The following is a 27,385-nucleotide window of genomic DNA, read 5'->3' on the forward strand; positions in this document are numbered from 1 at the left end:
TAAATTACAATGTACTTAAAGTCAAAATGTGTATTCTGAAATTATTTATTTCTGCCTTCTCGTCCTTAGAGCTCTCTGATGCATCTGTTCCTGTCCTCATAAAACTGTCTCTGCCCATTGCCCATGTGCAGTGAGGGGTGCAACAAGCACCCCAGCATTAGCCCCTGGGGCGAAGAGAGGCAGGGGCCCGAGGGAGGTGCAGCTGGATATGGAAGGTGAGAACTGAGCAGGCAGCAGATACTGACGCAGCGCTGTGTTCCTTTATCTGCAGGGCTTGTCTTCTTTCACTGTAAGGGAGACCTGTCCCGTTCCAAGATGGCGCCGGGAGAAGCTTTCAATGGCAGGATCTGAATCCTAAAGGCCTGCGGGGGCGGCCATCTTTAAGCGGGATAATGCATAGAGTGTAAGCATCTCGTTCATTCCCTTCTTTATCTCCACTCTGGTCTCTGCTCCAGTTGCAGGACAGGAAATTCAGGCAAAGTGACTGTCCGGCCTGGAATTAGAACTTCCGGTCATTGCCTACTTATCCCGTGCATCAATTATCCTGCTGGCAGTGTTCATCTGCTTCATGTACACGGCTTCTAAGCGCTTGTTTAGCCTCCGTGTACATCTGAGCAGGCTAAGCTGCTGCCTCTGAGCCCCCCGGCCTCCGCTATGCTTCCCTGGACCCTCGGGGCCTCAGTGCTCTGCGGAGCCCCCATTGCCTCAGGTGGAGGAGCTGAACCACGACTCGAGGACTGAAGTCTGGAGAGGTGAGAGCGAGGCCTGGAATGCCCCAGGAGCCCCCGTCAGAAGGGGGGTGGGGATGCATGTTTCTATGAGTGGGGGCCTTGGAGCGGAAGGGAGGGAACTTTATTTATTTATTTATTTATTTATTTATGTATGCAATTTTATATAGCGCGGACTTTACCCGAAGGTGTCAGAGCGCATCACAGAAGGACCAATAATGATGTACAGGAACAAAATACAAAAGCAAACAATAAGTTACATGGATCAAAAGTGACACTAGTGAGCAACCAAAATACATGAGGTAGCAATCGGTGCAATATAGGAGAAAAAAGTGATAAGGGTGCAGGTTACAAAAACGTACAAAATACAAGTAGAGGTATAATACTGAAATAGAAGGCAGACATTCCAGCATAATAACAAACGTTACGTAGGCAAAGGTGGCACTTGTGCAAGTCTCTAAAACAAACAAAACGTGCGAGGTAGCAAACAGTGTGTTACAAACAAAAGTGACGTGTGCAAGTTCCAAAAGGGTACCATACACAGGTATTGGGAGATTACTAAACATTTAAACTACCAGAACACCCTGGGGAGGAAGTACCATAAACCTGGCCAATAGACTTTCCAGTAATGGGAGGTCTTCCTTCAGACGAAGGCAAGGGTGTGAGTTAGACTTGGAGGTGCCTTTGGAGGAGGAGAACTTTAAGGTTCCGTTTGAAGGCCTGAGAGGAGGAGGCAGTCCGGAGCTGAGGCGGGAGTGAGTTCCAGATTCTCACTGCGTTGCCTGAAAAGGATTGGGCCATCGATCTTTCCTTCTTGAAAGTGGGGGGTTCAAGCAGAAGATTTTCCGCATTCCGAGATGGTCTAGAGCCTCCAGAGAGTTTCAGTTTATTCGACAGGTAGCGAGGAGAGGAGGAGTGCAAGGCTTTGTGGGTGATACAGGCAGTCTTGTAGATAACTCTAGCCTCGATGGGAAGCCAACGAAGGGAGGATAGCAGCGGTGTGATGTGGTCGCTTCTTTTAGCCCCATAGATGAAACGGGCTGCTGAGTGTAAGACCATTTTCAGGGGGCACAGGTGGGATTTGGGGAGGCCAGTAAGAAGAGAATTGCAGTAGTCCAGTCTGGAGAGGACCAGCGATTGCACCAGTGTTTTAAGGTCATACTCAGGGAAAAAGCGACGGATTCCCCAAAGAAGTCGCAGTTGGTATCGTGCAGACTTTGCCATGGAATTGATGTGAGAGATTAGATTGAGATTGTTGTCGAGTAAGACACCAAGGGATTTTGCGCTTTCAACAATGATATGCTTATTGTTAAGTAGATTCGTCTGATCCATCCAAGATTGAACCGGGGGAGGAGAAAGTGAGAAAGTGAGGAGGAGAGGAGGAGGAATTCAGTTTTGGAGGGATTCAGAATCAGTTGATGAGTTGACATCCAGTTTTGAATGGAGTCGAGAGTTGAGCTAAGGATAGCGAGATCGTGGGTGGAGGCAACCTTGAGGTAGATTTGAGTGTCATCTGCGTAGAGATGATAGTGGATCCCATATTTACTTAGGAGATTTCCCAGGGGTTGAGGTTGAACAGAGTAGGTGCAAGTATAGAGCCTTGAGGAACACCTTGACCTACCGCCAGAGGAGATGAAAGGCTGTTCACTATTTTGATCATTTGGGATCTATCTGAGAGGAAGGAAGAAAACCATTTAAGCACATTACCCTCCATGCCCATTCTCTGTTGCAGAGTATTGAGGAGAGTGTCGTGGTTGACAGTGTCAAAGGCTGCAGAGAGGTCAAGGAGAATAAGAAGACAGGACCCCCCCCCCCCCCGAGTCGAGTATCCTCAAGGCGTCATCGATCACTTGCAATAGGGCTGTTTCAGTGCTGCAGTTTTGGATGAAGCCGGACTGACATTTGTCAAGAAGATCATTGTCCTTGATATAACAAGAGAGTTGTTTCGCTACGCATCTTTCTGTGATCTTCGCAAGAAAGGGAAGGTTAGTGATGGGGCGGTAGTTGTTGAGGTCATTCGCATCAGCAGAGGGTTTTTTAAGCAGAGGGGTGACCTGCCCTGTTTTGAAGGAGACAGGAAGGGAGCCTTGGCAGAGGGAGAGGTTGACCAGAGTGGTCCAATAGGACAGTGAATGGGAATAGAAGTCGATAGCAATGGCACTGGGGATGGTGTCAAGAGAATGGTTGGAGGGCTTAGTTTCGAGGATGCATTTGAGGAGGGCATCTTCAGAGATGAGGTCAAAGTTCTGCCAAATGGCTAAGGATTTGCGCTCCTCAGGAGGGGTAGGGTGAGCGACTTGAGCCACAAGGGATTTCACTTTTTTGTCAAAGAATAGAGCAAAGTCCGTTGCTTTCTTTGTAGAGTCCTCCAGCTTGGAGGTAGAGGGAGAGTGGTTAGGAATCTTGATGAGATTGAATAGTTTTTTGGGTCTATTTTTGGCAGAGTCAAGGAGGGTTCTGAAGTGCGACGCTTTCCCAAGGAAGATGTTCTTATGGTATTTGGATCTTGCAGAACGAAGCGTGGCTAAGTTATCGGTGGAGGGCGCTTGCCTCCATTGTTTCTCCAGGTATCTTAGCTGCTTCCTTTCTTCATAGAGGGATTTGTTGTACCAAGGTGCTGACGGAGTGGGCCTAACCTTTTTGCTTTGGAGAGGAGCGACCTTATTGATTTCGACTGCAAGGACTGTGAGGCATTGGGAGGTGAGTTCGTCAACATCTAGGTTCGGGTCTAGCGTTGGTAGTGATAGCAAGGATGATTCACAGAAGGAACCAATGTCAATATTTTTAACATCACGGAACCAGGAGGTAGCCCTCTTAGGTTGGCCAAGAGTTATAGAGTGTGAAAGGTGAAGAGAGAATGGGATGAGGAGGTGGTCAGACCAGTCTACATCAATAGGGGTAGTGATAGAAAGTCGGTTTGCTTTGGAAATAACAAGGTCCAGGATTGAGCCCATAGAGTGTGTTGACTGTGTGCAGTGTTGTATAAGATCGTATGCAGAGAGGAAGGTGGCAAGCGAGTTCGCAGAGGAGTCTTGCGGTGAGCCCCAATGGAGATTGAAGTCCCCCCACAAAGGTCTGATTGTCACTTTCCGAGTGTTGGTCGCTGATGAAGTCAGAGAGTTCTTCCAAAAACGAAGGGTCGCTCCCCGGTGGACGGTAATTGACATGGAATCTGAGGGGTGAGCGATGGTGCAATTGGAGCTCAAGAGAAAGGCCTTCAAAAGTGCGGAAAGAGCTGAAAGGAAGAGCCTTCAGTTGAAGGGAGTTTCTAAAGATGACTGCAACACCTCCCCCAACGCCGTCGGTTCTGTCTTTCTTGAGTATAGAATAGCCAGTGGGTAGTATGAGATCAAAGATAGAGTGTGAGGTATCGTTGAACCAGGTCTCTGTGAGGAAGAGCATGTCAACCTTGTGTAGGGTGATGGTATCGGAGATTTGAAGTTTATGTTTTACTGATGATCTGCAATTGTGGAGCAGACAGCGCAGCTCTGTCAAGACTGTTTTGGTGATGGGGGTACTTGGGCTCTGCAGGGTGATTGGGATGTTGTACTTATACAGGGGTGCTCGGGAGGGTTTAGGTGGGTGCTTGGTTCTGACAGAGGAGATGGTCGGAATAGAGTAGACAATAGGGTAATCGGGAGGTGCAGGTTGAAGAAGGGTGGAATTCGAGGGCTTGTGTGAGATAACCACGTTTGCCGATGAGGGGTTGGGCTTAGTTATAGTGGGGTGAGGGGGCGAGGTGCATCTCGTGGGGTGGTGAGGGTTATCCACAGGAATGGGGGTGTATGGAAAGGAGGGAAACTTGGAGCTTAAAAGTGAGATGGCACTTACAAGCTGGGAAATCAAGGTGATCAGGGAGTCTAGCTTATTTTCCAGGGAGAGTAGGGAAAAGCACGGGTTGTTGGGTGGTTGTAGGGAGACAGGAGGGGGTGGAAATGGAGGGGGAAGGCAGGGAGAGGTTGCGGTGGAGGAGGGGAGTTGGGGTGTGGGGTTCAAGAGTGGGGAAAGGTGGAGGTTGAGAGTAGGAGTAGGTGCGTCAGAGGCGGAGAGGGAGTTGTCTTTGTTGGAATTGCAGGAAGGAAAGGAATTAAGGACAAATTTAGGAGAAGATCGGTACGGATCCGGATGGTATGGTAGAAGGAGAGGGGAGGATTGAGTGGAGTCATGGGAATGTGGGAGGTTAGGGAGGAAAAGAGGGGAGGTGGTCAAAGGGGTCCTGTCATCGATAAGGGGGTTGCTGTAGGGAAACGGGCATCTGGCCGAGAGAGGGGGGTTGGGAGAAAGGGAAATTGAGGAAGGGGAGTGGTTCTGCTGTGCCCGAGGGAGGGAAGAGGAGAGGGATACCAAAGGGGGAAAGGGGGTAGCACAGCATAGCTGGAGGTGAGGGTGGGAGGAGAGAGATGCAGTGAGAATGAGGGGAAATCGGGGTGAAAACCTGGGCGAGGAGGGGGAAGAGGAGAGGGGGGGATGGAGGAATAAGCTGAGCGTAGGGAGGGTTAGCCTGGGTAGAGCGTTGGAGAAGAGGTGGACTCAAAAGGGGGGTGACGGGTAGGAATATGAGTGAGGTGAGGAGATTGGGGAATCGTGAAGGTGTAGCTTGGGCGAGAAGCGTATTAGTTAAAGGTAAGGCTGAAGTGAAGAATGAGGGGGCAACCTGTGAAGGGGGAGGAATAGGAGGGGGGGTGGAGGGAAGAGGGCCTGCCTGTGATTCTCGAGGGTGCACCCTAATGGTGTGTAGGGGGGGTCAGGGGAGGAGAGAGTGAGTAGTGGGTGTAGCTAGGTGAGGAGTTGGGGGAAAACCCAGTCACAGAGGAGGGGAAAAGGTGGTCAAAGAGCGAGAGACAGGAGTCTTTGCCTTGTATCATGACAGTACCGTTGTTATAGAGTGAGATAGTGAGGTGGCCATCGAAACGCGCAGAGGGGGACATTTTTAGTTGTTTGCCATGCGGGATAGAGGAGGAGAAGTGGACTCTCTGGGTTCTGTCGGAGAGGAACGATGTGATCCAGTCCAGGGCCTTTCCTTGGATCCCAGTGTTGTGGAGGTGGGTTATCAGGGTGCGGTGGCAGACGGTGTGGAAGGCTGCCGAGAGGTCCAGGAGGATGAGAGCGGCTGTCTCTCCGTTGTCCATCAGGGTCCTGATGTCATCGCTGGCTGTGATGAGGGCGGTCTCGGTGCTGTGGTTGGCTCGAAATCCGAACTGGGATGGGTCGAGCGAGCTGTTTTCTTCGAGGAATGCAGTCAGCTGTTTGTTGACGGTATTCTCGATGACTTTGGCCGGGAAGGGGAGCAGAGAGATGGGGCAGAAGTTCTTGAGGTCTTTGGGGTCCGCTGTTGGTTTTTTCAGAAGAGCGTTGATTTCTGCGTGTTTCCAGCTTCCAGGGAAGGTGGCTGATGTGAAGGAGCTGTTAATGACGTTCCGGAGGTGAGGTGCGATGGTGGTGTCGGCTTTGTTGAAGATGTGATGAGGGCATGGGTCGGAGGGGGGGCCAGAGTGGATGGTGTTCATGACGCGGGTGGTGTCTTCAGTGCTGATGTGGGTCCATGCGCTGAGGGTGGTGGTGGGGGTCGTTGGTTTGGTGGCTGGGGGCGGGGTCTGGGGTCTGAAGCTGTCGTGTATATCTGTGATCTTGCGGTGGAAGAATGTGGCGAGGGAGTTGCAGAGGTCTTGCGACGGTGTGATGTTGTTGTTGCTGGCGCTGGGGTTGGAGAGCTCTTTGACGATGCTGAAGAGTTCCTTGCTGTTGTGGGAGCTGTCGTCCAGCCGCTCTTTGAATGATGTCTTTTTGATGGTGCGGATCATCTGGTGGTATTCGCGGGTGGCGCTCTTGAGGGCTGTCATGTTTTCTGATGTCCGCTTGTGGCGCCAGACTTTTTCGAGGGTTCGGCACGATTTCTTTGCGATTTTGAGGGTGTCTGTGAACCATGAGGATTTTCTGTTGCTAGTCTTGCCTGGGGGTTTCTTCAGTGGAGCGAGGTTGTCTGCGTAGTTGGTGATCCATTGTGCGAGATTGTCTGCTGCGTTGTTGGTGTCAGGGGTGTCAACCGGTGGGTTCTGGCTCAACGATGTGGTCAGCTGGTCTGTGGTGATTTTGCTCCAGCATTTGCGGGAGATCTGTAGCGTGTGGTGGTGGGATGTGGTCTTCTTGAAGGTGAAATGGATGCAGCTGTGGTCGGTCCAGTGTAGTCCGGTGGAGTGGCTGAAGGCAACGTGGCTGCTGGCCGAGAAGATGGGGTCGAGCGTGTGGCCGGCGTAGTGGGTGGGGGTGTCCAGTTGCTTGAGTCCGAGGTTGTCGAGCAGGGTGGTGGTGTTGTTGTCTTTGTTTTTCTCCAGGTGGAAGTTCAGGTCCCCTAGGAGGATGTACTCTGGTGAGGTTAGGGCGTGCGGGCTGATGAAGTCGGTGATGGTTTCGCAGAATTGTGTCCGTGGGCCCGGGGGTATGTAGATGAGCGTTCCTCTGAGGGTGGTCTGGGGGTCGGTGTGGATTTGGAAGTGTAGGTGTTCGGCGGCGGTGAGTGTGTCTTCGGCGTTGGTCGTGACGCTGATGGTGTTCTTGTAGATGATGGCGATGCCTCCTCCAGTTTTGTTGACGCTGTCTTTCCGGGTGATTTTGTAGCCGTCCGGGATGGCTATGGCGATGTCGGGGGCCGAGGAGGCGTTCATCCAGGTTTCCGCGAGGAAGGCGACTTCTGATGCTGTTGTATCCAGGAGTTCCCAGAGTTCGTGGCGTGTTTGTGGACGGAGCGGGTGTTGAGGAGGATGCACTTGAGGGGGCTGTTGTTGTTGCTGCGTTCGGTGGGAGGTGTGCAGGTTTGGAGGCAGGAGAATTTTCATGCTTGGCAGGTGAAGGGTCCGTGGGTGTGCCTCGGCGTGGCTCGGTGGCAGGCGGCAGATCGTCCTGTGTTGAGTGCGATGAGGGTGGTGGTGTCGTACCTCAGTCGGGTGCCCTGGAGACGGCGGGGGGCAGGGGTTGTGGCGCTGGGCTCGGTCCAGGCGCGTACTGGCGCAGACGGGTTTGCCTTAGGCGCGCCAGCGGCGCACCCTCTGCGCGCGTCCGCTGTGCGGTCTCACAGCGGCCGCCATTTAAAGGGAGGTGGGGAGGAGGGGTCAGCTGGGAGACGGGAGGGTGGTCAGCGAATGGGCAAGGGGGCGGGGCTGCACGGGAGGCAGCGGCGGGAAAAAACTGGGAAGCAGCGGCTCCAAGGGAGAGAAGGGCGACAGTCACACGGGGGTACAGAAATCAAAATGGGCAGCAGACACTGGCACACAGGGAGCAGAGCAGGCGGGTCACAGGCACAGGTGGCGCTGCAGCGGTGGGGAAGCGACCTACCCGGAGGGCAAACCCATTGCCTCGTGGGCTGAACTCCACCCCTTGAAGGCGATGTAATACAGTTCGGCCTGGGCGCATAAGCCTGAAGCCCTGCATCTTCGGGCTTCACGTCAATCAGGGAGTGCAGTCTCAGCCACGCTCAGACCACCCTTTCACAGTTCGTAACAGGGTGGGTGGGGTTAATGCAGCGAGCCTAGTTGACCACACCCTGTTACGAATTCTGAAAGGGTGGGGTTTACGGATGCAAACAGAAAGATGAGCACTGTGTGTGATCAGCGGAGGATGGGCAGGCGCCATGCCTTCTGGGAAGAAAGCTTGCCAAAGGCCCAGATTGTTTGACACCCTCTGTCTGTTTTAAGATTAGCAGAGTCAGGAAGCATGTGCGGGCTCCGAGAGTGTGGTTCTGCCTAGAGGGTACATATTCCACCCGAGCACAATGCGCCGTGTCCTGGAGGACGGAGCAGCAAGGGGCCCCCCTTCCTCCAGAAGCAGGTGACTGTCACAGGGACAGATGCTGCTCGTCTCTGAGGGTAGCACCAGGTGCGTAACACAGGCCCCTACAGCAACCGCGGTGCGGGGGGTCCCTCACCATCCAGGGGGGCTCGTCAGCACTGCACTTCTGCTGGGGAGCTGTAGATTGAGTCCGGAGGGGGCCCCTTCACGTACCCTGCTGGGGGGCCCCCTCAAGGTTCGTTACGCCACTGGGTAGCTCCCATGCTGGCACATGGGCCCTCCTGCAGCAGTGCCCGCAGATACATGAGGTGAGCTACGTGAAGTAATGTCGGACACTCCAGTATTGTACTTTTGGAAGGCAGTAGGTGTACGTGGTGGGGGTCGTGTCGTGGGGGTAACTTAAATTCATGCTTGGGGGGTATAGCCAAGCAGACAGTCTGTGGTGCAGTGGCGAGGTCTCTTGCTCTGTGGAATACACACAGTGCATCAAAAATAGTGCACAAAACACAGAAGCAGAGCGCTTGTTTCCCTTTACACCCCATAACCAGGAGGCTGGCAGTGAAGGGTGGGGAGGCTGTCAGCAATGGGCTTGTTAGGTAATGCCTTGAGTGCCTGAGATGGCGAAGGTATTTTTGGGGGAGGGGCCATGGAATACCAGACGGCGAGATGTGGTGGTAACACGTCTAATACTGTGTCTCAGAGCAGTGTCTGTCTAGGGGGGCAAAGGGGGTACATTCAAACTCAAGCAGAAAGCGCGTGAAAAATGCTGTGGTTAAAGTGCCAAAGCAGAGGTTTGTTGGTCCGGGATCAAAGGTTTATGCACTTCGAACAGGCCACAAAGTTGTAAAAATACGAGGGACATCAATCACCTCCTTCCTATCTGGATGTGATTATGTTTGTGCATGATTTCTATGCTAAACATTTTCATGGATACAACCACGCCAGGCCATTGGCTCAGCTCTCCATATGAATTTTGATGGCTCGTATTCTGATTGTGCATGCCCGAATGGAATGCATCCCTGTGGTTGGACATGCTCTTGCGTCTCTTGGCAGCTAAATTCCGGAACCACAGGTGCAGTTGTTTAATCACCAGATATACCGGTTGGAGGTTTTAAAAAGGTCGGGAGCAAACGGTCTCCGGCCCCAGAGCAGAACAGTGATGGGAGTCTGTGCACGGAGATGGGCTTTCAAGGGGAAAATGCAGATAAGAGTAAGTGGAAGAAAGTGCAGGTCATAGTAATGTGTACAAGCGTGCATGAACATTATGGCACCCGGACTGCATTTGGTCTCTACTTTTTAGGTGCAACATGTTGAGCCACTTTACAGTAGGCAATGAGGCTGGGCATTTTCCAAGCTTACATGAAGTTTCTGAAAGAAGGGTTATGCTTGCCACAAAGACAGATTGCATTCTTAAAACACCCCCCCCCCCCCTTCACTGAACCCACTTCAGGGTGTTTGGGCTCGCTCACTACGCTTGTTCACCACAGTGCAGTACCACAATTATTTTACGCCTTACCACTTTCAAATGTCACCAGCCGCCACTGGTCTGAGATGGGACAGGACCCTGATTGGGAGCGGAGTTAGTCATTGATTAATGTCCCACTTACACCAAAGTATTAGGTAGTCACTGCATTGTGTAAACACTCTACCGATCCTATATTATCATTTTTTAAAATTTTATGTGCATTCAATGTGTATTTTTTTTATCGCTTCAAATTAGAAAGTTCAACTGTAATTACTTGAACATGCAATGGTTATTTTAAATAGTTTCAAATTGTAAAGTGTTCTGACGTCCGAATAGGCGCGGGCAGGGTTACCTGAAAAACAATTCTCCACCATTATGCCTTCAGACTGAGCAGGTCAATCTGAGTTCTTTGTTTAGTTTCGAAGTGGTGGACGTCAACCTGTCTGCACTCCACCCATCATTGTTTTGGCTGTTGGTCATGATTTGTTTCTTGGAGCGTAGAGAAGTTGAATCTCATCTAGGCATGTTTGTCTTAAGAGTTGCGCTTTGTATTTTTGCTGTTGACCCTGTTACATACATGCCAACATTTTAGGACAGGGGCGTTGGAGACTCAAAATAAAAAATCAGGAGAATGAAAATTCCCCATTGACTTCTACTGTAGAAAATGCAATTTCAGGCGGGAGACAGCTAAAATAAAGCAATTTTTGGCTTGGAAAATCGGTAGTCTCCCGCCTGAATCGAGTCTATTGGCATGTATGCTGTTACATTTCATTTGTTGGTTCTTTCAGATTTTCTTCCTTGCCAAGTCAGCCATCTTGTTCAACTCACCTGTTCTGATACATTTCTTGTTATGGGTGACCCAATCTGATGCTCTATTGATAGATTCACCCCTTGATCCTATGCACAGTTGTGCTTTGAGGCCCCTCACATTAAAGACTTTCTTCTTATGTTCAACTTTGCTGCTGGTGAGCTGCAGGCCTTGTCGGTGCCTTAATCCTTTACTTCTTTCTTCCCAAGCCATATCCTTTGGGTGTATGGATTTTCCCTTATAAAATTCTCTTTCTTTCTCCCTCCAAACATCTTCTACTGAACCATCATCCCAACCCTGTGTGGTCTTGTACTACGGAAAAGTTCTAAAGGAGTTTTGTTGGTCACAGAGTGGGAGGATAGACTGGAGAAAAGCTCTGCAAGAGAGGCTAGTCTCTTACAGATGAATTTGTTAATTTTAGCAAGTTCTGCCTTCTTTCAAAGTTTGATTAAGATTAATCGATTACTTTGTGGGTGATGTACTGAACACTTTTTGTGTGAACTGCTTCAACATTCTAAAAAACTCTCAACCTCCAGTGAGCATAGTTGTACCCCATTGTCGGTAACCGAAGACCTAGGAAAGTCCTTACAGCGAAGCAACTCTTTAAGATACTTGATAACTGTCCCAGAAGTAATGTCTCATATACTGACACAACCGCTGGCCTCCTAGAGAACTTATTTATTTATTTGTCTTGTTAAGCACCCGAATCAGGCCCAAAGGGGTATCTCCTCGCTACTGAAAGTGCTATAGAGTTAGCGAAGGGACTCGGAAGAGCTCGGTTTTAAGAAACTTGCAGATAGTTGGTGCATTTGCAGAGGTGTAAAGGGAGTTGGTTCCAGAAGGACGGAGCCAAATGATAAAAGGCTTTCCCCCTATGCAGGATTTTTTACACGAGGAACTGAAAGGAGCGATCCAGATCGGAGGGTTCTGGTAGGCTGGTATCATATGAGTCTGTCGGCGAGATAGCTTGGGGCGTTGCTGTGTAGTGCCTTGTGTACTATGCAGGAAGACGGAAAGGTTTGGGTCCTATCTCTGATTGGCCTAGACCACTCCAATATACTTAACAGAAAAAATGGCCAGACAGGTTTACTTTTTTTGAATTTTATCACACCTAGCCAAACCGTTCTAGGTGATCGACTATTTTATTTTAGTCTTTTTGTCTTTTTTATAGAAAAACTTTTTTCATTAAATTTCGTATGTCATGAAAAGAACAGTCATCACCAGGCACCAGTCCTTCATATTATATACAAGAAGACAGGCGGACAAAACAGTTCATTGGTACTGCCTGCCTGTCTTACTGAGCCAGAGACTAGATAGATGCTTCTGGGGTTGCACTCCTAGGGATGAAGAATGTAGTACTGTTTTATAACCCTAGCGGCACCCCTCTTCTCTTTCCCAGGCTCGGGGTCAACGCGTTTCGAACCACAGTGTAGTTATGGGTTCTCCTCAGGACACGGACTGGAGGTAGTCAAAACTGTGTGTAGCACCATAGACCACTTCTGTTGGAAATTGCCACTCGAGTGTGAGGATTCTTGGAAGTTGGCGAGGTAGCGTGTTGGAGGGAGGGGCGCCGGCCGCTCTTCGGTCCGGGACTCTTTTTGTGCACGTTTTTCAATTCGGCCAGTTCATTTTTTGTTCGTTCAGCAACTCTCTCCGCTCGTTCTCGCTCGGCGTCTGCCGTCCTGTCAGGAGAGTTATAGACTAGTCTCGGGCCGCAGTGTTTTGGACCACTTTGAGTCTGTTTAGAGAGGATTCGTTAGCTGAGAGAGGATTCGTTATCTGAGATCAAGAGGGCATTGCAATAGTCAAGGCGACTCATTACAAGTGCCTGAAGTAGAGTTTTCCGGACTGTCATGGGGAGGAAAGGAAAAACCTTCCTCAATAGCTTAACATGTGGAAATAGGAGCTCACTTAGTAGTAACTTGCTCTTACATAGTGAGTTTCTGGTCTAAATGTACTCCTAAGTTTTTCAACACAGCTATCAGGATCGTTGCAGGACCTATATTGATTGGCCACCACTTTGGGGACCAGAGTAGAGGCGCTTCTCCGAAGAGCATAATTTCGGTTTTACTAGAATTTAGCTGGAGGAAGTTGTTCCTCATCCAGTCCGAGATGGCTGTCATACCTTCAGAGAAGGCAGACTGAGCATAGATAGTTTTTGTCAAATGCCATTAGGAGCTGTGTGTCATTAGCGTATGAAATGGGGATGAAGCTCTGATTCCTAAGGAGATCTGCAAGGGGAGCCACATGAATGTTAAACAGCGTGGGACTAAGGTAGGATCCTTGGGGCACACCTTTCGTCAACTCTGATGTTGGAGAGTGGAAGGTGCAGAGATTGACAGTTTGGGTATGATGTGTTAGGAAGTTTGACAGCCATTGAAAGGCAAGCTTTTGGATACCAGCATTTCTTAATCTAGTTAATAGGATGGAATGGGATATCATGTCAAACGCTGCTGACAGATCCAGCAGCACCAATAATGCTGCCTGTCCATTGTCCAGGAAGTGCCTACGGTTATCTGCCACTGCAATAAGTGCTGACTCCATACTAAACTTGGGACGAATACCGGACTGTGAGGGGTCAAAGCCTCCTGTTGCTTTCATGAATTCTGAGATGTATTTAACGTGTTTCTCCAGACGTTTACTCAGATAAGGTAGCAGGAAGATAGGACGGTAGATAGACAAATCTTCCGGAGGAGCATTGGGTTTCTTTCTAATAGGAATTATTTGGGCAGCCTTCCATTCGGAAGGTAGCTTGCCCTCAGTCAGGGAGGAGTTGAGAATGGGGCAAATCAAGGGGGCCAGCTGTTTGCGGAGTAACAAGGATACCTTATCAGGTAGGGTATCCTGAGGGGAGCCAGATTTTACTGTTTTAATTAAGGACTCCACTGTCACTTGTAAGCGGGGGAAGCAGTCCAAGGAATTAGCAAAAGTGGGGGTGGTGTCTTTCTAAGGGTCCTTATCCTTGGTGATACTATCGTAAATGCTCTCAATCTTCTGAATCAAGTGGTTAGCCAGCTTATCACAAAGGTCTTGTGTTGGGGTTACTTCGTTATGACAAGCCTTAATCAATCAATCAATCAATCATGGACATTTGGATAGCGCGCTACTCACCCGGAGGGTCTCAAGGCGCTGGGGGCGGGGTCCGCTACTGCTCGAAGAGCCAGGTCTTGAGGAGCTTCCTGAATGAAAGGTGAACCTGGGTCAGTCGAAGGTGGATGGGGAGGGAGTTCCATGTCTTGGCCGCCAGGTAGGAGAAGGATCTTTCCCCGGCGGTGGCTTTGCGGATGCATGGTACGGCGGCGAGGGCGAGGCTGGTCGATTGTAGCTGGCGGGTGGGTGCGTAGAAGGTCAGGAGGTTGTTGAGGTACTTGGGGCCCAGGTCGTGGAGGGCCTTGTGTTCGTGGGTGAGGAGCCTGAACGTGATCCTCTTGCTGACGGGGAGCCAGTGCAGGTCTCTCAGGTGGCCGGAGATGTGGCTGTGTCGGGGGAGGTCCAGGACGAGTCTTGCGGAGGCGTTCTGGATGCGCTGGAGTCTTTTCTGAAGTTTGGCTGTGGTTCCGGCGTAGAGGGTGTTTCCGTAGTCCAGTCGGCTGGTGACGAGTGCCTGGGTAACCGTCTTCCTGGTTTTCGTGGGGATCATTCGGAAGATCTTACGGAGCATGCGCAGGGTGTTGAAGCATGATGATGAAACGGCGTTGACTTGTCTGGTCATCGAGAGGGAGGAGTCCAAGATGAAGCCCAGGTTGCGTGCGTGGTCCGTTGGCTTGGGAGTGGTGCCCAGGGCAGGGGGCCACCAGGAGTTGTCCCAGGCGGAGGGCGATGATCCCAGGATGAGGACTTCCGTCTTGTCCGAGTTCAGTTTCAGGCGGCTGTTCTTCATCCACTCGGCGACGTCTTTCATCCCTTCGTGTAGGCTGGTTCTGGCGGTGGCTGGGTCGTTGGTGAGGGATAGGATCCGCTGAGTGTCGTCGGCGTAGGAGATGATGTTGAGGTTGTGTTTGCGTGCGATGGCTGCGAGAGGGATCATGTAGACGTTGAAGAGGGTTGGGCTGAGTGGTGATCCTTGTGGTACGCTGCAGATGACTTCGGTGGCCTTGGATCTGAACGGGGGGAGGCGGACTCTCTGGGTTCTTCCGGCGAGGAACGTGATGATCCACCCTAGTGCTTTCTCTTGGACTCCGATGTTGCTGAGGCGCTGCACTAGGGTGCGGTGGCAGACAGTGTTGAATGCTGCAGAGAGGTCTAGGAGGATGAGGGCCGCTGTTTCCCCGTTGTCGAGCAGGAATCTGATGTCGTCAGTGGCTGCGATGAGGGCAGTCTCGGTGCTGTGGTTGGCTCGAAAACCGGACTGTGAGGGGTCGAGGGATCCGTTCGTCTCGAGGAAGGCGGCAAGCTGTCTGTTGACGATCTTCTCGATGACTTTGGCAGGAAAAGGGAGGAGCGAGATGGGGCGGTAGTTCTTGAGGTCGGTGGGGTCTGCAGTTGGTTTCTTCAGGAGGGCGCTGAGCTCGGCGTGCTTCCAGGTCTCAGGGAAGGTGGCGTTGTTGAAGGAGGTGTTGATGACGTCCCGGAGTTGGGGTGAGATGGTGGAGTCGGCCTTGTTGAAGACGTGGTGGGGCAGGGGTCGGTTGGTGATCCGGAGTGGATGGTGTTCATCGTGCGGGTGGTGTCTTCGGTGCTGATCGGGGTCCAGGCGCAGAGGGCGGTGGTGGGGGGCGTTGGTTCGGTGGTTGGGTGCGTGGTAGATGCGCCGAAGCTGTTGTGTATATCGGTGATCTTGCGGTGGAAGAACGAGGCGAGTGAGTCGCAGAGGTCTTGCGAGGGGGTGATGTCGTTTCCGGCGCTTGGGTTGGAGAACTCTTTGACGATGCTGAACAGTTCCTTGCTGTTGTGGGCGTTGTTGTCCAGTCGTTCTGTGAATGCTGTCTTCTTGGTGGTGCGGATCAGCTGGTGGTGTTTGCGGGTGGCATGCTTGAGGGCAGTCATGTTGTCTGTGGTCTGGTCGTGGCGCCAGGCTTTCTCGAGGGTGCGGCAGTTCTTCTTGGAGTTCTTGAGTTCGTCGGTGAACCAGGAGGCTTTCTTGCTGCAGGGTCTGCTGGGAGGGTTCTTCAGTGGTGCGAGGTCATTTGCGCAGTTGGTGAGCCACTGTGTGAGGTTGCTGGCTGCTTCGTTGGGGTCCGTTGTGCTGGCGGGAGGGTTCTGGCGGAGGGAGGTGGTGAGCTGCTCGGTGGTGATCTTGCTCCAGTTTCTGCGAGGAATGTGTTGTGGGTGGTGGTGGGTCGTTGTTCTTCTGAAGCTGAAGTGGATGCAGCTGTGGTCAGTCCAGTGGAGTCTGGTGGAGTGGCTGAAGGAGATGTGCTTGCTGGAAGAGAAGACGGGGTCAAGCGTGTGGCCGGCATAGTGGGTGGGGGTGTTCACCAGTTGCTTGAGTCCGAGGTTGGCGAGGTTGTCCAGTAGGGTGGTGGTGTTGCTGTCCTTGTTGTTCTCCAGGTGGAAGTTGAGGTCCCCTAGGAGGATGTAGTCGGCGGAGGGGAGAGCGTACGGGCTGATGAAGTCTGCGATGTCTTCGCTGAATTTTGTGCGTGGTCCCGGGGGTCTGTAGATGAGGGTGCCTCAGAGGGTGGTCTTGGGATCGGTGTGTATCTGGAAGTGGAGGTGTTCGGCGGCGATGAAGGTGTCGTCGGGGTTGGTCGTGATGTGGATGGGGTTCTTGTGTACGATGGCGATACCTCCTCCAGTCTGGTTGGTGCGGTCCTTCCGGGTGATCTTGTATCCGTCCGGGATGGCTATGGCGATGTCAGGCGCTGAGGAGGCGTTCATCCAGGTTTCTGTAAGGAAGGCGACTTCTGGTGATGTTGTGCATAGCAGGTTCCAGAGTTCGACGGCGTGTCTGTGAACGGAGCGGGTGTTGAGCAGGATGCACTTGAGGTGGTTGCTGCTGGTGCTCGGCTTGTCGGGTGCGGTGCAGGTCTGGATCCAGGTGAACTTGCAGGCTTGGCAGGTGAAGGGTCCGTGGGTGCTTTTCGGGGTGGCTCGGCAGCAGGCGGGGTTCCGGCCAGGTTTGAGTGCATTGAGGGTGGCGTCGTCGTAGGTCCGTCGCGTGGGCTGGGCATCTTCGGGGCCAGGGGTCCTGGCGCGGACGGGCGCAGACGGGCTTGCCTTCGGTGCGCCAGCGGCGCACCCGCTGCGCGTACGTGCGGACTCTGCCATAAGTGGAGAGTGGGGGGGAGGAGGGGGGGAGGAGCAGCTGGGAGGCGGGAGCGGGGTGGCGAATGGTAAGGGGAGAGGTCCTAAGAGAGAAGGGGGCAGGGCCGCAGGGGAGCTGCGGCGGGGTGCAACGGCGGAAAAGGCGGGAAAAACGGCAGAAAAAACAGGACTCACTCAAACAGGGTCACCACACGGGGAAGAAAAAACAACAGTCAGGGTCACCACATGGGGGAGAACAGCACAACTGGCACAGAGAAACAAAAGAAAGGCACAGGGGTCACGACCTCCGGAGCGGCGGCGAGCGGTGGGAGCAGGGAGACTGGGTGAACTCAGGAGGAGCCACGCGGCGGGTGGAGCGACCGTCTGACGAGGTCAGGTCAGGTCACCGCTCCCCGTCGCGTGGAAGCGCCTTAAGTGTCCAGTGGGAGGGAGGAGCAGCTGGGAGGCGGGAGCGGGGTGGCGAATGGGAAGAGGAGAGGTCCTAAGAGAGAAGGGGGTGGAGCTGCAGGGGAGCAGCGGCAGGGAGCGGGGTGCAACGGCAAAAAAGGCAGGAAAAATGGCAGAAAAAACAGGACTCACTCAAACAGGGTCACCACACGGGGGGGGGAAGAAAAAACAACAGTCAGGGTCACCACACGGGGGGAGAATAGCACAACTGGCACAGAGAAACAAAAGAAAGGCACAGGGGTCACGACCTCGGGAGCGGCGGCGAGCGGTGGGAGCAGGGAGACCGAGTGAACTCAGGAGGAGCCACGTGGCGGGTGGAGCGACCGTCTCTCAGCCTTAGGGTTAGTAAAAGAGTTAAGAATGTAGTAGAGTTCTTTAAGGGATTTTCCTGCCTGGTTCAGTTGCGACTCGATGTGGATTTTGGGAGCTTTCTTTAGATTTTAATGCTAGAGGGCCAGAAGGCTATTATAGGCTTCTTTGTCATTGTGTCAAGAGAGAGACGCCAGCGTCTTTCTAGCTTTTTGCAATGGCTTTTTCCTTCCCTTAGATTGGGAGAGAACCATGTCGCTTGGGATCTGTTGGATTTGGTGGGAAAGGGTTTTAGTGGGGCCAGTTGATCTAATGTGGAGCTTATAAGAATGTTGTAGTTGGACAAATCCTCTTTAATGTTTTTAGCTGTGAAAAATAAAGTGGGTAGGGCAGACGCAAAATGGTTGTGCGTGATTTTATGCCATTGTCTTCTAAAGCTGCGGGAGGGTGTAATAGGAGTGGAGGTGGCCCTTACGTCTTTTATATGAAAGTGCAGTAGAGAGTGATCAGTCCAAATGAGAGGGCAGGGGGCCTCACAGCAGGTATTAGGGGAGGTAGTCAGGATGAGGTCTAAGGTGTGTCCTGCCAGATGGGTAGGGTCAGTATTACCTGCTCCAGACCCAAAGTGGCTAAATCCATAGGAGCGTGGTGGCGTCTGCATTGGAAGAGACTTCACTATGGACGTTAAAATCTCCAAGTAGTAAGAAATACTTGGAGCAGACAAAGTGAGGGGCAATAAGCTCCATGAGCTTAAGCGAGAAATTCAGGAAGGGGCAAGGCGGACGATAAACAAGTGCGCCTTTCCAACAGTGGTGGGATTGGGAGTCAATTCTGAATATCAGGATTTCTAGTTTACTGTCACTGCTATGCTCTATAGCAGTGACCTTGATAGAGTCCTTGTGCACTATAGCTATGCCTTCACCCATCCTAAATTGCTAATCACATTTGCGAATTTGGTAGCCTCTGGCTATTGCCACCGCGATGACAGGGGTGGAGCTAGGCTTAAGCCAAGTTTCTGTTAGGCAACAGATATCTGTAAATCCTGATGAAAGCAGGTCCCAGATGTCAATGGCATGTTTGGGAAGTGATCTAACTTTTACCAAAAAGCAATGCCAGTCCCGGTTAGTAGTGCAGGGGGGCTAGTTAATGGGGAGGAGGTGAGCATTGGTAATCACCTGGGAGCATTCCTTATCTGTGGTGTTGCTCATTGAATTGGCCCGTAATAGTCCTAGACTGCTGGAATGGCAGCTACTTTAGGCAAAAGGTCCTTCTAGCACCGGAGGAACCTTGCTAGTACATCTGGAGGTACTAACCCCTCTTAGTGCTGTGAGCTCAGTACTAGAGTACGTGAATTTGGGGCTTTGTCTGTCATCTGTGTTAAAAGGAACAGGGGTCCTGGTGACGGCTGGGCGCAGACGTGCTTGCCTTTGGCGCGCCAGCGGCGCGTAACTGCTGCACGTAGGGCGAGGCATGTGTTTAAGTAGAGCCAGGACACAGCTAGCCTGCTGACCCTCTGCCCAGAAGCGGAAGTGGCTGAGGTCAAGAGAACACCACCGCGACTCCCTCCACTCAATCGGGTAGGTTCCGTGGTGGACCGGGGAGAAGCAGCAGAGCTCAGCGTGCGGGAGGCCAGAAAGAAGGGTCAGGTCAGTGGGAGCATCAGAAGAAGGAAACGTCGCCAATTGGAAAGTCTGTGCGGTGGTTAAAAGGTAAAAACTAAAAACACTTGTTGAAACAGTTACGTTTGTGGCTAAAAGATTTGAAATCATATGCCTATTGCGAGCAAAGAGTAATGCGAGCATACACAGCAGCGAACAGCTGTACTCTGTAGCGCGCGTTATCCATAGTTGCATTTAGATAAGGAGTATTATTCTCACCCTTTAAAGATCCCACAGTATCAAACGAAATTTCCTCCTATGGGCCACTTGGAAGATCTCTGCAAACCATAGGTGGGATGCCTTTCTGCTACGGTTATCACCAGTAAGACATTCATCTCAACATCTCATTCATCTCTCCACCTCTGTCAACACCTGCCCACTACAAATCTGCTCTGATGCATTCTTTAGTTAGTGACCTTCCTGTTCAGTGTCCAAAACCACCTTTCTCGGCATCAAAGGAATAACTAATCTAGTTCCCCTGAACAATATTTTTTCTCCCTTTCAAACAATTCATCTTTACAGCATAGAAGGCTTGTATTTCTTCTTCTGGCCACCCCTACGCTAATAAATATCAACATTTCTTGAAAACGCGGTTCCTGATCAACTTCATCTGTCCACTGCTGTTCCTGATTAGCATCTTGTGTAACTAAGTAAACCATTTCACCAAGCCATACTACGTTGTAAGTGTCAATGTTAGTTTATTGTTTAGTTGATAAAACCATAACAATTGATGTACAAAACAGTATAAATAGCCAGACCCATCCAGATACAACTGTTAACCAAGCATTTTTAATGCAATAGGTCTTGCATTTGCGAGAGTTTAACTATTGGCATTGTAAATGGCAATGCCTTCTATCTCTTTTGATAATTAACACTTCAATATAAGGCATTGTCATTTACAACGCCAATAGCTCAAACTCTTGTAAATGTGAGACGTATTTTGTTTCAAAGAAGCAGCCGCCATTGTCCCGGGCTGCTTGGAAAGTGAAAGCGTGCATGGTGTGCTGAATGTTGGAGGAAAGCATGCCTACAGTAGGAGAAACTCATTAAAGAAAATAGTGTTTACAGACTAAATAAGACATACCGAAGTAAAAGGGCCAGTCCTCATGGGAGGTTACAAATGAAGACAAGAAGGTACTAAGGAGGGACTAACAAGCCTAGTAGCGAATCAGAAGAGTGGGCGGAGCTTCAAGTCCATACTCTAATACAGCATGCCTCGCAGAGCAGTGCCTGTGCTTCCCAGGCTTGACCTAAAAAGAGTAGGTATTTACTCTGCTATTAAAATTATTGCTAAAACTCAAGTTACGCTCTGTGACAAACGGTGACAGATTAATTCTGATAAAATCTTTAGAGTTATTAAACTAAAACGAGAGAAGAGGATTTAAGCAAGGCAGAAAAGGCTACCAGATGGTAGTGCCCCCCACACCTCTGCCCCCAACCCTCCGTGCCCAAGGCAAAAGGTGCCCCTGGAATACAGTATGAATACAGTACTTAGTTTCAGGGCAAAAGGACAGTTTGTAAGAATGTTGGCTGAACCCCGGGTTAACTCCTGAGGGCAAGAACCAAGGACAACAGAGTTATAAAAAACAGTTTGTGCAGTTCGTAAACGAAGGGCCCTTTGCCACTCTGGGACCCTATTTTGGGTTTCTGCATGGTTTTTTAGAGAGATCACGAGAGTTGGTGTTTTGTGCAGTAAGTAGGCTGTGAGCCATTAGCCATGCTGATTTCCAGTTTGAGGGTTTCTGGGTGCTGTAGTCCGTTATGAGGATCTGAGCAAAGGTAACTGGTTTGGAGTCAGTGGTTCGATGTTGAAAGTGAGCGCCAACTTCTCTACCGTATTTTCCACACCTTGATAGAGTTCTGACATCAGATCGTTGTAAATGGTATCAGCATCAGATCCTGTCTCATAGTGCACCTACCTTGATAGACTACCACACAATTAGTTTTGCCAGGAATATATTACATATGAAAGTTATGTTCCTGCAATTCTAAAACCCATTTTCTAAGTCGGCTGAGGCAGAGCTGATGCCCTTTATTGTAAAACTCTGAGGTTTGTGGTCTGATCAAATAATAAAAGTATTATCCAAAGGAAATTTCTAAAGTGTCTAACTTGCGGCTATAGCTTTATTCTCTCTTACAGAGTAGTTTAGTTTGGCAGCTGTAAGCATCCTGAATGCTAAATAAATGGTTTTATCACCCTCTTGGTCTTCTTGAAAAAGTACAGCACCAAGACCTTTTATACTGGCATCTTTAGTTACTATGTTTTTTTCCAGGCTTGAATGTGTGAGGAAATGGGACGTTATATATGGTGTGGTTGTGCGACCTCACCATGTAATACACTCACTAACCCCTATAGTACCAGTAGATTTTGTCTGCCAAAATATAGCTCAACCCTGGGTAGCTGTGGCATGAGTAGCAAGGCATACACAGAGAAACAAAGTGTAAAGCATTTAAGCAATACCAAAACAATTGAAGTAATCAACATAGTTCTCAAGAAATGCGACACCAGTTTGTAAAAATAGAATAGACTTTTATGAATTTATGGACACCAAAACAAAAAGATCCACCAAAGAGTTCCAGAGATATAGCATTTACAAGGTATGGTAAATCAAAACATTTCACTCAACCACGAACAAGCATTGGCAAATTCAACACATTTTACACTTCGAACCTTTTCCAAGAGCTACTTGGGCAAATGTAGGTTCAGTTGGGTTTAGTCACTTTAGGCGACCAACTCCAGTAGGAGGGCAATCTGGTCTGTGTCAGGTAATGGGGCATATATTGCTGTAAAGTAGGAGGCAAATTGCCAAGCTACGGCTGCCCCCCTGTGTGTTTGATCCCGATGTCATCCATGATGTGGGCAATGAGCATTCGGCAGGGCATTTTGGTGCAAAGGGTGTGTAGCGTTGTGCTGGTTTTGTCCCCCCACTGGTATATGTGGCTGTGTGTGCTAAGCCATGCAGCTTTTGCTTTTGTTATGAAGTATCTGAACATAGTCTGATTTATATAGGAGGTCTCAAAGCTTGTCGGGGTCTGTGTTTGGCCATATTCTTCCTCTAGTTCCAGAATGCAAGACTCAAGATCAGCTAGCTCATGCAAGTGCCTTTGCACTCTCCAGATATGTAACGGATAATGACTCCTTTAATCGTTGCCTTGAGCAGTTCCCAAAAAGTCTCTGGGGATTCCACATAGCCGTAATTAGTTTTGAGATAATCCTCTTTGGGCATTTGTATAAGCAGCTTGGTCTTTGCATCTTGTAGCCACCAAGTATCTAGGCTCTGCCTGCACGTTTACTGGCTCAAAAAGTAGTGTGAGGCTTGCGTTGTGTGTCATCCACATGTGTAGGAGTAGAAATATTTTCCTGCAAAATCCCTCTATTATTATTAACATTTTGTTTGTGAAATGGAATGAAATATTCTCACACAGCCTTTGGTGGCCTAGTTGAGATCTGGCTTGCCTTATGATATTGCAGGTCTGAAGTGATATAAAGTGGCTCTTTTGATAGATTTGGCGCACTGCTAATTTGCTCAATGTCAATTCCATTGTAGAAGGGCATTTCCCAAAGTGATCAAGATCCTTGTGCTTTCAAATTGCTCTTTGTGGCGCTTCGGGTTCGCCCTGGCTCACTAGTGTCGGTATTGACGTTGCTAAAGTCTCTTCAAATAGACTTACTGACACAGGAACTTTAGGTAAGGCCGGTTTTATTAATTTGAATGTCCTTTTTTCTGTGTATCGTTTTCCTGTAGTATGGCAGGGGGCTCTCGGTCTCTTCCGTATGTCTGTGCTGGCGTTTCTCTACAGCGGTCCGACGGTCGTCCCGGTGTCTTCTGGGACTTGTGGTCCGGGCCTCTTCCTCCATGATGTCGAGCCGTCTCTCGGATCCTCAGAAGGAAAGATAATACTGATTTAGTTCGGTGAGCTGCCAAAAGGCACAGGGAAGGGAGTGAGGGAACACACGTGCACGAAACAATCAACTATGGTCCAAAGTGCCGGGGAAGTGAAGGAGGGTAGTGCACGGTAGTCGTACGGTGCCTTTACGGGGTTTTAGCCCACTTGAATCCTGCCCAACCTGAAAACCTTGATCGTACCTCTGGTAGCCACACTTCGCTTGAAGTGTGGCTGGGCGAAGCGCCTTCCGGTTGGCCTCCTGGCTTGTTGGGTTCGTCTTCTCAGGACCTTCCGATTCCGCCTCCCCTCTCTCCGTCTCCTCCTCCGTCCGTCGCCTCCTTCCTCCTATGGTCTACTCCTCCTCGGGTCTCCTCTCCGCCTCCTGCCTCCGATGGTCTCTCTCCTCCTCGGGTCTCCTCTCCGCCTCCTGCCTCCGATGGTCTCTCTCCTCCTCGGGTCTCCTCTCCGCCTCCTGCCTCCGATGGTCTCTCTCCTCCTCGGGTCTCCTCTCCGCCTCCTGCCTCCGATGGTCTCTCTCCTCCTCGGGTCTCCTCTCCGCCTCCTGCCTCCGATGGTCTCTCTCCTCCTCGTCTCCTCTCCTCTGCTCCCGCCTCTCGTCCTCCCGCGTCGTCTCTGTTCCACACTCGTCCTCTTCTCCTCCACTCCTTCCGTCACTCTCGCCACCGGGTGTAACACACCCCTGTGTGCTCTCTGGGGCTGCCTTTACTTGGGATACAGGGGCGTGCCAATTGACGTAGTCCTGGTCCAGCTCCGCCCAATTAAAGAAACCGGGCTCACCACTATCTTCAGGCTCCTTGTCGCCGAGGACATCCGTGTTTCTCCAGGTCCCTGTGTGCTGGTTGGAAAGAGGTGAAACAGGTAAGCCTGGTGGATCCGTGTCCTCCCCGTTACACTCTTCCATGGATCTGGTAGTTGCGTGTCTGAGCTAATGGAGGTATCTTTCATTAGCTCAAGTGGTTCTAATAGTTGTGGTCAGGCTTGGGGATTATTAATGCTGGATTTGTGCTGCCAACCAATTAAGTGTCACAGTGCACCAAATTTAAAGCAGCCTTATTTTGAAACTAAGCACAATGTTGTGTTCCGGATTTATGGTTGGTGATGATTCTCACCGTTCCGAGTACTTCACTGGTTGCAACTAGGATGCTATACATTTATGCTCTAACTGTGAATTGGACCTTTAAACATCTAGTGCAATTCTTTGGAGATTAGAATTAGGGCATCCTTAAATGAACTAGTAGAAGTCAACTGGAATACTGTTCTCACAAGTGTAAAGAGCCAACTAGATAGAATGGAATGCCTTCACCTCTCAATGGTGGGAAGGTGTAACGTACTAAAAATTGTAATTCTACCTAAAGTTTTATAATGTTTTTAGGTCCGTGCCATTAGAACTACCTAGGGGACAGTTACACCAATTACAATCATGTTGTACTATATTTTTATGGGCCCATGGGAAACCACGGAGAGCAATGCACTTTGTCACTACCCCGAGAGAAGTGCGGGTGGGCTGTACCAGATTTTACACTCTATTATTATGCATGCATTTTACAAAACATCAGGATAATGCTTACTGGAGAGTATATAGCTAACCCTGCAGAACACCCATCTATATATTAGTTGTTACTTGGGGCGGAAGTAAGTAACCGCTTGTTTGGAAGGTTAGAGTTTAATTACTATAAAATAACTTGTTTTAAGGTGCTAATAGCTGCTTATAAGGTATGGAGAGCAGTACGGAAAAAGCTACAAATTGAGTGGGGTTTGTTTTTATACACCAATAAACACACCCATTTTACTACCTGCTGTCTTCTTCGATAGGGTTGCTCTTAAATGGAAAGATAAAGGAGTTAGATCTATAGGCAACCTATATAAGGACTGAGATCTTCTCTCCTTTCAGATAGTAGCTGATAAATATAAACTCCTTAAAACTGGATTTTTTAAATTCCTCCAGACGAGGGACTTCTTGATGAAAAAACAAAGGATAATCAAGCCATATATATTAGTCGATGCTATCAGACATAAACAACGGATTGGTAGGATTTATATCTGTTTATTAGCTACACAGAGAGATTATCTAGCGGCCAAAAATACAAGATGGAGGAACCGATTGAGATATCAAGATATACACATAGAACAATCATTTGATATGGCAGAGATAATTTTAATATCAGCTAACCTTAGAACACAGCATGTGTCTAGGTAATCTGCTGAGCCCAGTTTGCACGCCGATTTAGGGGGCTCTGCATTATTTTTAAATTTTTGGACTTTCACTGTTTTTAATTCACTCGTGCTGTGACCTCCACCTTGCTTGCGCGTTTGCTCCGCCGTTACCGCCTCCATAGTCCTCGGTCCACCACCAAGCCTTTGGATTGCTGTGGAGGGACAAGGGAGGAGATTCGGGGCCCCGGAAGTGATTCACTACTTCCGAGCCATCCGCCTATCCGACACTCCTATCAGACACGTCCATTGGCCACCTTACCCCTATTTAACAAGATGTCATACAAGTCGCGCAGCGGACGCGCCGGCGGCGTGCCGAAGGCAAGCCCGTCTGCGCCCGGCCGGGACCTAGGGCCCCTCCCCCTGCGCGAGTCACTTTTTCACTTACACCTCTGCCGAGCTAAGGAACCTATGGGGACCTGAGACTATCATCGGTGAACTTCGTGAAAGCCTCGCCATTACTGGAATCTTGTCTTCGTCCCCTTACACCCCCCCTGCACTCCCGGACGGCCCTCAAAATTATCCTATTATACCCACATACCCTGTCCCGACCCCTTCTAAACTCTGTTTGCTATCTAATCACTCGTTCATTAGCCAAACATCAGGTCGAGATCTTCCATCTACTCAACACCCTACACCCAGACATCCTGCTCCTTTCTGAAACCTGGCTATCATCGGAGTCGACACCAGATATTCTGGCCACTCTCCCTGACAATTATTACATTCTCCAGGCCAATCGACCTGACGGGAAGACTGGGGGAGGAGTTGCTGCCATCATCGCTCGTCTACACATTTTCACCTCCCTCACTATTCCCAACTCTCCGCTAGCTGAAATTCTCGCAGTCACCTTGCACTACAAAAATTTTCAACTGGCATGTGTCCTCTGTTATCGCCCTCCCAATCCTTCCTTAAATTTTGTCCAATTTTTTAGCAGTCTTGTCGCTGAGCTTGTTATTAATCATGCTAAGCTCCTCATTATGGGGGACTTTAATTACTGGCCACATGATCCTCTCGAGAGCTCTTGCTCCAGACAGTTTAGGGACGTGCTTTCTGGGCTAAACCTCTCTGAACTTATTACAGTAGCTACACATATTAAAGGGCATACCCTGGACCAGGCCTGGAGCCTCAACTTGGACATCTCTGAGCTCCAGGTATTCCCTTGTGCCTGGTCCGATCACTACTCTGTTTCATTATCCATCTGTCTTCCGGTCACTATATCTACACATTCTACTACTCCTATTATGACCAGAGATTGGAAGCATGTAGATATTCCTTCCATATGCTCCAATCTCACTTCTACCCTCCCAGTTTTTCCTGATCTTTTGGATACCAAATGTTCGCCACATGCGCAAGCTGACTCTCTCTCCTTTTGGCTGACCCAGGCGAGAGACATTTTAGCCCCCCTTAAGACCTTGAAAATCAAGCGACCCCACGATGCCCAACTCTGGTTCACTAAAGACCTCAGGGACAGGAAGCTCGCTCTACGCCAACTGGAGGGCAAGTGGAGGCTTCACTATTGCCCCCTTAAGAAAAACCCTGTTCCTGAAGGCCTTACAGGACTACAAGTTGGCCATCGTGTCGGCCAAATCCGCACACTTTTCGCCGAAAATACTTGGGGCCAGTTGCAAATCCAAAACCATCTTCTCCATTGTGGATGAGCTGGTCAAACCTGACCCGCATCACCATTAAACCTCCCCCATCGCAAATTCTGTGCGACTCTATTAACAGTTATTTTATTGACAAAATTACTACAATAAAAACTAGCATTCCTGTTGCTATCACTATGCCGGACCCTGCCACAGTTGCCCTCAACCACTCGCTCTATTTGGCATTCCCCATCCTCACTGAGGATATCTTCTTC

At 50.0% G+C, this 27,385-nt stretch overlaps 1 protein-coding gene across 1 annotated transcript in view; it reads left to right on the plus strand.

Annotated features, from left to right (window-relative positions):
• Nucleotides 1-397: 397 nt before the first annotated feature.
• LOC144827922 (uncharacterized) overlaps nt 398-27,385 on the plus strand; it is a 171,211-nt gene continuing 144,223 nt past the window's right edge. The window contains exon 1 of the mRNA XM_078686085.1: nt 398-752. The gene's annotated coding sequence lies outside the window, so the exon portion shown is untranslated. The remainder of the gene's footprint in view (nt 753-27,385) is intronic.

This window comes from Lissotriton helveticus, chromosome 4_1 (assembly GCF_964261635.1).
Source record: "Lissotriton helveticus chromosome 4_1, aLisHel1.1, whole genome shotgun sequence".
NCBI lineage: Eukaryota > Metazoa > Chordata > Amphibia > Caudata > Salamandridae > Lissotriton > Lissotriton helveticus.